Source organism: Propithecus coquereli, unplaced genomic scaffold, assembly GCF_000956105.1.
Source record: "Propithecus coquereli isolate 6110/MARCELLA unplaced genomic scaffold, Pcoq_1.0 Scaffold16, whole genome shotgun sequence".
Taxonomy (NCBI): Eukaryota; Metazoa; Chordata; class Mammalia; order Primates; family Indriidae; genus Propithecus; species Propithecus coquereli.
The window spans coordinates 11,364,756-11,376,986 of NW_012140524.1; the positions used below are offsets into that span (position 1 = coordinate 11,364,756).

The window sequence follows — 12,231 nt, forward strand, 5'->3', positions numbered from 1 at the left end:
TTATCTCTCAGTTCTGAAAGCATAATTTTCTTTGAAGTGTTTATGATTCTTTACAGTATTTTGAATATATGTATGCATTCTCCCAGAAGCATTTCTAACATTAATCCAATCTCTATAATTCTTTCTCTCCTATAATGAATATGTTTCTATAGCTTTAGCCTGGAGGACAGTGTAATGAAATTTCAGTAAACTTATTTTGAGACTATTTGTTATCTAAATGACAATCTATAAATTATGGCATATTGTTTACATTTGTCATAATATCAAACTCAAGGCTTAATGGGAAATCAAAACTGTGTATTGTGTATGATGACTCTAAGCTCTGAACTTCAAGCAACAGGTTGAGTTAGTTAATTGAAATACTTTGATTTTGTACCTTAATGCATCGTGAACTTTATTTTTAGTAACAAATCTGTTGGAGTCTTTTGTATCAAGTTTATCACATATTGGTAAGAAATTAGATCTTCATAAATCTTATATATGTATATCTTTGTTATAAATAAAATATATTCCTGCTGACTTCAAGCAATTCTTTTTTTTCTTCAAAATTAATATTCATTCAGGTTTACTTAGACATTTCCCTTCCTCAAGTAAACGAGGTTAGTGAATGGCAAACACAATCAAGTGTGATGTTGACAAACAAGTCTACATCTTCATGTTGGAGCTAAAATCACACTTAGACCTGAAGCCTTCATTGTCCAGTTAGAGCTAAAATCATACATGTTGGAGTTAAAGTCCCACCTGATGTTAGTGTTCAGGGAATGACAAAGCCATCAGAGTAAGGAGATCTGATGAGGCTGGCAAGTGAAGAAAACAATGCCTGTAGTGTTAGAGGAACCAAATCCCATGGGTCTATATCATCTTTTCTCAACATTAAAATGACTGTTGAAATGGAAAGAACTAAAATAGGACTATATTTGATGACATTATAGTATTTTAGATCTGTAAAGTACCTTAGGGATGTTATGATCCAATTCAGGAAGGGAATTGCTTAAGGTCAATAATCTAAAGATCAAGAACCTTACTTCTCAGTTTATTATCAGTCAAAAATATTTTTGAGCACCTTTTGTGTGCCAGGTTCTATTGTAGACTGCAGGGACATGTGATGAATTTTAAAGAGTCCCTGCTCTCAAGATGCTTACATTCTAGAGGGGGTAGATATATAATTTTTTTAAAAAAGTAAACATAGGAGATATGCCAGGCACCAATGTGCGCTATAGAGAAAACAAGGTAATATAGTGGATAGTGACTGCAGAGCCACCTTAGCTGGGGTGTTTGGCTGAAGACCCTGAGGGACAGAGGAGTTCCAATGTGAATGATGAGTGGGGGAGAGCTGGCTTGCAGGCATGGAAGGGAGTTTGGATTTCATTCTAGTGGATGATTTCCCACTGGGGAGTGGGACATTCTGATAGACACTTTCAAAAGATCACCCTGACTAGTAGATGGAGGATGGACCTAAGGGATCAGGGGAAGAGATGCAGGGGTAAGTGGCTATGGCAAGGCTGTAGGCAAGAGAAGAGGGGGGCTTGGACTATGATTGCAGCAGTGGAAATGGTGAGAAATGGACAGTTTCAGGACATAATACAGATATCGAGCTTGCTAACCTATAATAGAAATAAGAGACAGCAAGTACTAGATGATGAAGCCTAGGTTTTTGGTTAATCGACTGAGTAATATCTGAGGGTGACATTTATTTAGATGTGAAGGCTTGATAGCAGAATGATTTTCTGGGGTGGGGAGGAAATGTGTAGATAAAAACTTCTGCTTTGGCCATGCTGTTTGAACTGTCTATTAGACACCATGTAGTTGGTCGGATAAGAATCTCTCTGCTGTGTTGTTCGCTGGGGTACAGCGAGAGGTTGCGTTGGATTAGAAGATTTACAGAACATTATGGAGATAAGCATCTATATAATGATTAATGACCCAGGAATCTTGGACTTCTGATAGAGGCTGAGATAGTTTGGCATGGAAATCAAGATGGATTTATCCTGCAAGTCAGAGCATAGAGTAAATGTAGATACTGGCCATTGCTTGGCTTGCTTCCACTAACACAGTTTAATGACACCTATTAATAACTATATAGATGTTGAAAATGATCCTTAGCCTTTCCTTTTTCATTTTCATAAAAGAGTTTTAATAACCAGTTTTAAAATCCCTTTCCTGGTTAATGTTTCTAGGATGAAAGTTTAGAAAAATTATTTTATTAAAGCTTATTCTGTACCCATGAGTTCAATAGTACTGGTAAACAACACCCAGGAGTTGCGTCTTGGTGCACACAAATATAACACTATAAACTGTCAATGGTTCTTTCATTGAAGAGGCCAAAACACAACAAAAGAATATCCTTCAGTGGTCACTTTTCTTTTACCTGCTATAAATATCAGTTGCAGTCAGGTACCTAATCAGTGGGCATCTACATTTAGTGACAATGCCGCCTTCTCTAAGTTTAAATCACACCCACTTGAGTGGCTCTGCTTCTGGAGGGCAGAGCAGTGTTGGAGGATGTACAAAGAGACTCTGGTAAGTTCCTTCAAATCCTACTACTCCTCCTTTGCCCATTTCCTGGATCGTTGCCCAGACAGCGAAAGCAATCGCCAGCCAGGCCAGCCAGGTGGGCTAAGTCACTCCCTGGGATCACTGGTGCAGGCTGGTGGCCCTGGGATCGTGCCCACAGAGGTCTTTCCCTTTTCAGAAGAGATCTCTCCCCCTGGACTCTGACCTACCACTTTGCTTTTTCACTTCCTTGGAGCTTATAAAGCATTTTAATATGCACTTCCTCATCCAAACCACCTCTCACTATTCCCCTGTTGATCGATTTCCTCTGTAACTTATTTTTTACTTTTCTCCTCCTCCATTTCTCCTCCCCCTGCCCCTTTGTAGTCAATGAGTAACTGCTAAAGCACAATGATACTTCTAGGTTTCATTAGCCAGCACTTTCTCACTTCCAAGCCTTTGTTTGTGCCTGAACATCACACCCCATAGGCGGTTTAACACCAGCTATGAAAACACGCTCTGACAGTCCACAGTCCTTGCCCCGATATTTCCATTCCTTTCTCATTGTCTCTTCGGTGATTCTTCCCTGGTGTTTCACTGTCCACACTTAACCATTTAAGCCTTGTATTACAAGGTAGGCGTCCCTCTTCCATTCTAGTTTGTGAAGTTCTTGCCAGAGTCCACGTTGTGTCCATTTTTATATCCTCCACCATGCCTAGCCTGGCACCTCATGCATGATAGATGTTTAACAAATGCTGGTTGTGAATTGAGTTCATGGACCAGCCGAAATTCTACATCTTCTAGAAAGCTTAGTTTCAATATTGCAACCCACATGGATCCTATTTTTGTATTCTCCTAGTACTTTCACGTCTGCATTAGTCAATTCTTTTTTTTTTTTTAAAACTAATCATATGTTCCCTTCCATTATTATCTAACTGTTTCACATGGTGCAAGTTTTTTCTTCCCAGTTTTATTGTAAACATACAGAGAGCTTATAAGAAACCTCTTCAGGGACTGATGCAGTGTATTGCCCACAGAAATTGTCCAGTAAGTGTGTGTTGAATGGAAGAGTAAATGAATCACACGTGATTTAAAGAATGAATGAACACATTCCTGTCTCTTTATTGACCGCTCAGCTTCCTGGTCCTGTAGGCATGAATGCTTAGAGTGGTTTAATTCTTTGCTTTTCCTCCACTTTCCAGTTCAAACCAGTCACAATGTACTATTGATTCTTGCTTTTTAATATCTCTTAATCCATTCTGAGTGTAATGAAAGACTTTACTGATCGTCCTTCAAACATAAAGGTAAGCAAAAGTCAATTATAAATTATAAGACTCGTCTGTAGCTATGACCTATATGATAAATACTGATAAATACATCTGGTAGAGAGGTCGGTGCGGTTCACACAATATGTTTTAACCTTTTTTTTTTTTTTTTTGGTAATTTCTCCTTGTAATGTGTAAATCTACAAAATAAAAATATTCTTTGTCTTTAAGCAGCTCATTTACCCATTTGTAAAATACCAATTAAAATCAAGTAACTGAAAATTAGCATCAAAGAGGAATAATGTAGCATTTAAATAATGTTCACATTGGTTTTATTTACTTTTGCTTTTTGTTTAATAAAAGAATTGTTGGTCCTTTTTCTGCGCAGGTACAGACCTGGGTGGAATTTTCAGTCAGCGGAGAAGTAAGTAGGAAACAGCCCTTAGGGCTACTTTGGGTGAAAAGCCACACGATACATGAGTAAATAAGGAGTCATCAACGCTTTTGGTTCTATAAGGAACCAAATGGGAAACTAATTACAGGCAATTTTTTTTTTTTTCTGTTTCCAGATGTGCTCAGTGTTTATTCTACCTGATTCTCTGGGCTCGGGGGCAGGTCAGATATTTCACAGATACTGAGGTCCTGTGTCTGGATGGGTCTTGATAGGTCCTGTGTCAGATATTTCACAGATACTGAGGTCCTGTGTCTTGAAGGTCACGCAAGCCTTCAAATGCAGTAACCAAGTTATGCTGGACACAGTGTCATCGCTACCCCTGGGGGCTTTGAGAGAATCAGGACTCGTTCTCCGTCTGAGAAGGAACTCCCAGAGCTTGCCCTGAGAAGGCAGCTTGCACAGTTCCTCCATCAGAACGGGTGTGGGTGGGGAGGGTTTTCGTGTCTTCAGTATTTCCACCAATACCGGTCGTCTCCGTTAAAATAGCACCAATTGCCGCCAATGACGAGTCGGGGCTTGAGTCGCCGCAGCTCCTCCAGCAGCTTCTGCACTTGCACAGGGTACTGGCACTTCCACGGCCCAGTCACCCGTAGACTACAGAGGGGATGTGCAAAGGCTGAGCCCAGCTGCGCATTCCTTCGGGACTGAAGCTGTTCTGCACCCAGTTCAGACTGGTCAGGCTCTGGTTGCAGGAGAGGGTGGAGGAGAGCACCTCGCAGCAATTGGAGGTCAGTCCACATGCCTGCAACCCGAGTCTCCTCAGAGAGCCCTTCTCGTGCTTCAGTCCCTCGCAGAGCACCGCAACCCCACTGTCACCCACAGCGTTGGCGGCAAGGTCCAAGCTCTTCAGGTGTTTGCTTCTCGTGATCACACGGGACAGGTTTGTGCAGCAAGCGGCGGTGAGGTGGCACCCCACCAACTTCAGGTCCTGCAGATAACACCACGGCGTCGGCACGACCTCGCACAGAAGGCTCAAGGCCTCGTCGTGCAGCGCGTTCCAGCTCAGGCTCAGGTGCGTCAGGAATGGGTTTTCCATCGCTAGCATGAGGAAATCACAGCCGTCGACGTTCAGGTCGCACTGGTTTAGTGTCAGCCTCCGCAGATTGTAGCTGGGCAGCTTTATGGACTGGCGCGGCACGTACAGGTCCTCGTTCTCCAGATGGTTGTTGGACAGGCACCGGTGCGTCACGCTCTGGTTGCTCTCCAGGGCTGAGGCCAGGCACGGCAGCCCGCGGCTGTGAGGCTGCCGCTCTCCAACGTCAGCTTCTGCGGGGTGCACTCTGGGACCTTCAAGGCCCCGAAGAGAGGCTTCGCATCCTCGTCCGTCACCCTATTCCCTGCCAGGCCGAGATAGTTTAGGCTGATGGATCGTGGGGTAAGGACTTAGGAGATCATCAGGTAACCGGCCTGGCTTATTGCACAGCGATCCAACCTCAAAGACTCCAGGGAACAATTCGGGTGTTTTAATGCTTCACATGCTGCTTTTACATCTTCATCCTTCAGGAGGGTGCTTCCCAAGTTCAGGCATTTTATGTGATGGTTGCTGATAAGAGCGAGCCAGAGATGTTGGAGACCAGACATAATCTGCGTATCTCTGAATATTAGATTCTGTACTGTACCGGTTGGACTCTTCAGCGTGGCACAGAGTTTCTTCATGGCCCACTCAGTCAGGATGCTGGTGCCCAGGTCGAGATGTTGCAGGTTTTGGAGGTTGCAGAGCACACGGCAGAAATTTTCCCACTGCTGATCAACGAGGACCTTACCGGGCACCCATCGGGGAATCATAGGCCACGCCTTCCCATCCTATGAGATGGTCTTTCTGACATCCACCCGAATTCTCTGTAAATGGCAACAATGCTGGAGACCGAAAGAAGACACTACTAAGTCTACTTCCTGGTGAATTGAAAACCACACATCTTGGAAGTTGCTCAATGCCAAGTGAATAAATTCTTCATCTTGTGTCTCGAAAAGACAGTGGAAGGCGTCCAGGACGTTTGCTGGGGCGGTGTGTTTGCCCCACAGACCCGACAGAGAGACCCAGTGCAGGAGTTTCTGCTTCACCGTCAGGGGGACGGGACAGCCCAGCAGAACCTCCAGGGCCCTCAGCACTTCTTTGCTTATGAGGCCAAACAAAGCCAAACTGTGCCCCATTTAGATAAGGACAGTTTGGATTATCACCTTTCCAAAGTATGAGGAACATGATCTCAAGCTATAACTACACAGATGTGGGTAAATAAATTTGAGGGTTTTTTGTTCATTTGCAATATAATCATTAGTAATTTAAAATCTTCATGACAATTGCTATATAGCTATGAGGGTTTACTAATCCTTAGTTGTCGAATGGCTGCATTATCATTGTCCCTGAGATGAAAAGGAAATTCTCAAGCTGTAATTAATTACGGGAGTACAAAATTGAACCAATCTGTGTCTATGACAAATATGTAGGTACATGTATTATTTCTGAAAATATGATCTTGTTCAATTCAAATTTGCTATTTCTTTCAATGATTTATATTAATTTACAGTGTCAAATGTGCTCTAATAGGAGAAAATGTAGGTCTTTAGTTGTTCTCAATTATTTATATTCTCCTTCGTTTTGGGAAAATTTCTGTATAAACCTATATTTATTTATAACACAGGATCTGTATAAATGACAAGTGAAGAAAGAGTCAGGCAGGCAAGGAAAGAACATCCTGGCCAGGTTTTAGGGAGAGGGCATACTTCTAACTAATTGGCCCAAAGAGAATTTTAGTTGAATTAGTGTGACCAGCTAGGTAGTATACAGCTGAGATAGAAAATGATATGGAGAGGTTTATTTGCTCCAGACAGAAGTATTTTAAAAGCATCAAGTAAATATACAAATTAATAATGTTAATTTTTCTCCAAAAGGCAGTTCAATAAATACCTAGCCAATTCAATCAATATCTCATTTCATTGTTCTTTTGCTCACACAAAGAAGGTCAACTATCTTGTTTTGTGAGAGTTCAGCTTCTGATTTCAACTGAGGTTATTAGGCTTCTGTAGCCAGTGGAGTGAATTAAAATTTCGCCCTGAGATTCACAAAACCTAAGTAGGAATCCCTTGAGCTCTCTACAAAATGCAAATAAAGCTGAGGTCCAAAAGGTAATGAGTCTACAGTGACAGGCCTTGTCACAGTGCTCTTTCTAGCATGCCAATCAAGCAAAGCGCCAAGCATGGCAGGAAGGATCATTTGTGTGTGAGTGGGCCTCATTTGATACCTATACTGTTAGGGACAGTCATCTGTAGGCTCCAGTGAGCTCCCGCCCTCAATCATAGGTGTTGGCTCTCCAAAGTTTTGTCTAGGCTCAGGTTTCTACTACAAAATGTAAGATACGCAATGCAAAGGAGGGAAATTTGAAAAGTAATATTTATTTCTATAAAACAAGGCTGTACAAAAAGACCCCTGAGGGCCCACCCATCAGCTCAGTAGCTTCCCCATGCCCTGAATTGCCCCCCTCAGGGACACAACCTCTGAGAAATGGGGAGAATGGGTGTGGCTGCGGAGTGCTGGCAGAGGACGGAAGGAGCAGGACTCAGAGACGTGGGGTCATTTTCCCAGCCACATCGCATCCTATCTGTATGTACTCTGACTTCTATCAGTATTTTAGGCTTTCTGCTAAGCAGGCACAAAAGGGTTTCATTTAGAAGAATTAGCCCGCTATTATTACAGATGATGGAGGAAGAACGGAGAGTCCTTTAGAATGGACTCTGGGTGCTGTACCAAACTCTGAAATCACTGACGAATAAGGCAGACAGTGTTGTCTCTTCACAGCTTCTATCCAGAAGTGGAGGGTGATTATTAAACAGGAAAAGTGCAGACCTGAATGTCTGTGTGTGTGAGGGGGTCAGGACTGGGATGCAAAATGGAGCCCCAGATTGGACTTGGGAGGCAGTGCTCCCTCACGCACGGTGGACGCACCTAACAACTGTTCTGGTGGGAGTGTGCCCGGGGTGCCCACGTGGCCAATCAGGTCTCACCTTTTGCAAAACATGTCCACGTGTGTCAGGCGTGACAGAAAGAGAGACTGTGGCTGAAACTGACGGCCCCTTGACAGGTGCCTCCCTCTCAGTCTCTGACACATGGTTCAAGGCTGCCCCATCTTTGGACCCAGAAAACCGTCAATCCTTAATTTTGTCTAGAAGGGTCTTAGCCTAACTTTTTGAAAAAGACTTCCTTGGCATTCTTTTCCCAGCTGTGCATTCTCATTCTTAAAGATAGAGTTTCTCAAAGTATAATTTTGCAAAGTATCAGCTTGAGAATCGATCACCTCTGTGGTACTTCTTAAAATTCTGTTTAAGAATTATTGCTCGGCCAGGCGCAGTGGCTCACGCCTGTAATTCTAGCTCTCTGGGAGGCCGAGGCGGGCGGATTCTTTGAGCTCAGGAGTTCGAAACCAGCCTGAGCAAGAGCGAGACTCCGTCTCTACTAAAATTAGAAAGAAATTAATCGGACAACTAAAAATATATAGAAAAATCAGCCGGGCATGGTGGCGCATGCCTGTAGTCCCAGCTACTTCGGAGACTGAGGCAGATCGCTTGAGCCCAGGAGTTTGAGGTTGTTGTGAGCTAGGATGACACCACGGCACTCACTCTAGCCCGGGCAACACAGTGAGACTCTGTCTCAAAAAAAAAAAAAAAAAAAAAAGAATTATTACTCTAGAGTAGTAGTTGTCAACTCTGGCTACACATGAGAATCTTAGGGAAAAAATTTTTTAATACCAACTCTCTGGGGCCCACACCAAATTCTGATGCAATTGGTCTGGGTTAGTTCCAGGAATCTGTGTGTGTTAAATGCTTCGCAGAGTGACTCGAGTGAGCAGTCAGGGTTGACAAGCCCTGAGTTAGTGTAGGCCTCCACCCACGAACAGGTGTATGTCCGGAGAGGGTGGATGGGACGAGACCGCCCAAGGCGTGCCGATAGTCAGGAAGAAGGTCTCCAATGCATACAGGGTTTCTACTGAACAGCATATGGGATGGTTCCTGAGCCTGGATTCCACCCCTGCTATGCTTTCAGAGGGCCATTCTCTCTCTCTCCTTCCTTCCCAGGAGAGAGGCCTTCCCAATTTCACTCCTCTAACAAATGGATTCTCAAAATTCAGTGTGCCGGAACTCCACCACCTGATGGAAGTTTGCTAGTATGCAGATTCCCAGACCTTATTCCAGAGGCTCTGACTCAGTAGCTCTGGGACGAGGCTGAATTATATATTTTAACAATTATTATATTTAGCAATTATTATCTGAGATTTTGATGAAGTTGGTTGAAGGACCATAATTTGAGGAGACACTGCCTAGGCCTTTACCAAAGGTAAAATCTGCTACCCTTGGGAATGTACTTTGTCTTAAATTCTGGATCTGCCACCTAGTGTCTGACCTTGGTTGTATTATTAATCTCTCTGTGCCTCAATTTCCACGTGTGCAAAAGGGAGGAAATAAAAGTACTTCCTTCATAGAGGCTGTGAGGATTAAAAGAAGTCAAGATAGATAGAGGTCATTTTTATGGCCTGAAGTAACCATGTGACAGGTCTGGGTAGCTTTGGGAATAGATCTTTCTTTTCAGTTGATGCTAGTCCTCTAATAAAGCAGTAGTACAACTGTTCACACGTCCTCACTCGGTCTTAGCCTTCCTGCCACACTTCCCCACTCACTTAGGCCCACCCCAAACCTCGTTAGAAGAAACTTTGCTTCCATCCATATGATCTGTTGTGAAGAAAGACTAAAAAATGGCCAAATTTTACTTTACAAAGAATTTCTTAGAGTGGACATTAATAGTCAATATATGAAGGTTGAACAACAAAAATACGTCATCAAATCTCGTTAGACTCTATTAGTTATTTCCAATCAGCTAGTGAAAATGCCACGTTTTTAAAGCTAGATCTGTGGTGACACCCAGTGGCTGAAATGTTAACCACTGAAATTTAAAAAATATATTGTTTTCCTCAGCATACAAATAATACTGCATCTACTTCATCTTTAAATTCAGCAATTCAATAACAAAGCATGAAATGGTCTTTCATTGGGAATGTCATCGATGAGATGTGAACAAACCAAAATTCTTTAGAACTATTTTTAGTAGAACTTTGCCAGCCAGTTCAGGCAGACAAAAGTACCAGGTTATCAAAGGTGCCATATTCCTAAAAAAAACTTTTAGCCTTGGAAAAGGTGACTTGTATCGGTGTGTAGTAAACAAAAGACCAGACATTGGAGAGCATAACAGAGGCTATTAAGACTTCACAATAATCACACATGGCCCTTTAAATAATTAGGAAATAATTAACATGCTTACCTTGGCAATTCAGGTAACAGTAATTACTGTACCTAGTACCCATATCAAAATTGTATAGGGTTTTCTGTATATTCATTCACTTACTCATACAAAAAATATTTCCTGGTGTCCTGGGTTGAGAAGCAGACTGAGAGGGAGGTTAGTGCCCAGGAGGTTTGTGAAGATGTGCTCTTGGGATCACAGCTATAGAAGGGAAAGGAAGGAGGGAGGATTGGGGAGAGAGAGGAGACGATGCAGCCTCAATGAAGGCCTCAGTAGACCTCTCAGAGAGCTCTGAAGGTGGTGTGGCCCCTTGGCGTTGTCTCCTATAGGGGTAAGAGGACCAGGCTTTTATCCTCTGCATCCATCCGGTCACTGGATGTGGGCTACCCCCAGAGGGAATAACCCTGGGTGAGGCAGTTCCAAAGAGATCTGACAGTTGAGGCTTGTTTGCAGACAACATTCCCAGCATTTGGGGAAATGAGTCCTCCAGCCTCAAGAATGATCTGCGTGGCCCATTCCAATAGCCACCACACTGCAGCAATTTGATGCCAACAAACAGACAAGCTTTTTGATATTTTATAACTTAGAGATACACGTTAAACCAGTGAACACTCAGATAAATACCTAGGGCTGGAAAGGAGAGTAGGCTTTAAGAGAATGGGCATCGGTGGGGGAAGGAGGATGGCTAATGCCTGGCTCTTTGTGGGTTTCATAATCAGGGTGGAGGGCAGGGAGTATTCAGAAGAGAACTATGACATTGGGACTGGGGAGTGTTTACCTTTTCTGTGGGCAGTATGGAGTCATTGTGAGTTTTTACAAAGGGAACAGAAAGTCCAAAGTAGACAACTAAAGTGGTCATAGAATAGATTGGATTGGAAGGACATTGGGCATTTCAAAGTCAACACAGGGATTGAGCATTGTCTTTTAAAGATCACCCACAGTTTGGTCCTTGTTTCTGGTCTCATTTCTCATCCTTACCTTCTAGATTCTTTTGGTTCTGTACACAATGACTTCTTCCATTCTCTGAACACAACATGTTGACACCATTTCTTTGGTATTATCCTTTGACACTAATGAAATTTTCTGCTGTCTTTAAGGCCCAGCTCAAATTTCACTTCCTGGAAATTTTTTCCTGCTTCAAGCCCTTTAAGGGTTTCTCTCTACCCTTATTCTGAGAATAAAGCAGAATTTCTTAGTGTAACTTACAACCACCTGTATGATCTGATCTCTGTTTACTCACCTCTCCAGACTCATCCCATTGTATTTGTTTGCCAGCCTGGGTGGTGAACTTGTGCCTTATTTATCTTTTTAATATCAAGAAATATCACAGTATCTTTGACATGCTATAGATGCTTCGTTGTTAAATTGAGAAAAAGTAAATCTTCACAAATAAAATGACTTTTGATAGCTCTTCTTTAAAGAATCATAGTTTAATAAAGAGGGTTTCCTTTCCAAGTTCACTGATAGATTAAGAAATTTAAGACTTCTGAACTATAATTTTGTAGCCAATAATCCCAAGAGCCCTAAAATGCCCACATTTACCATAAATATGGTATATATTTCTTCTATGTAAAATATTTCTTCTAAGTAAAATATCTGTACATGTGCAAGTGTAGAATTAGAAGGGATAATAATGTCTATTTACTCTAATGATAGTTTCCTTGGCAGTGCAGAAGCTTTTTAATTTGATTAGATCCCACTTATTTATTTTTGTTGCTGCAGCGATTGCTTTG

The 12,231-nt window shown here is 42.4% G+C and overlaps 1 pseudogene; it reads right to left on the bottom strand.

The window, feature by feature from the left end:
* Positions 1-4,795: 4,795 nt before the first annotated feature.
* Positions 4,796-6,363, bottom strand: LOC105807555 (annotated as a pseudogene).
* Positions 6,364-12,231: the final 5,868 nt, after the last annotated feature.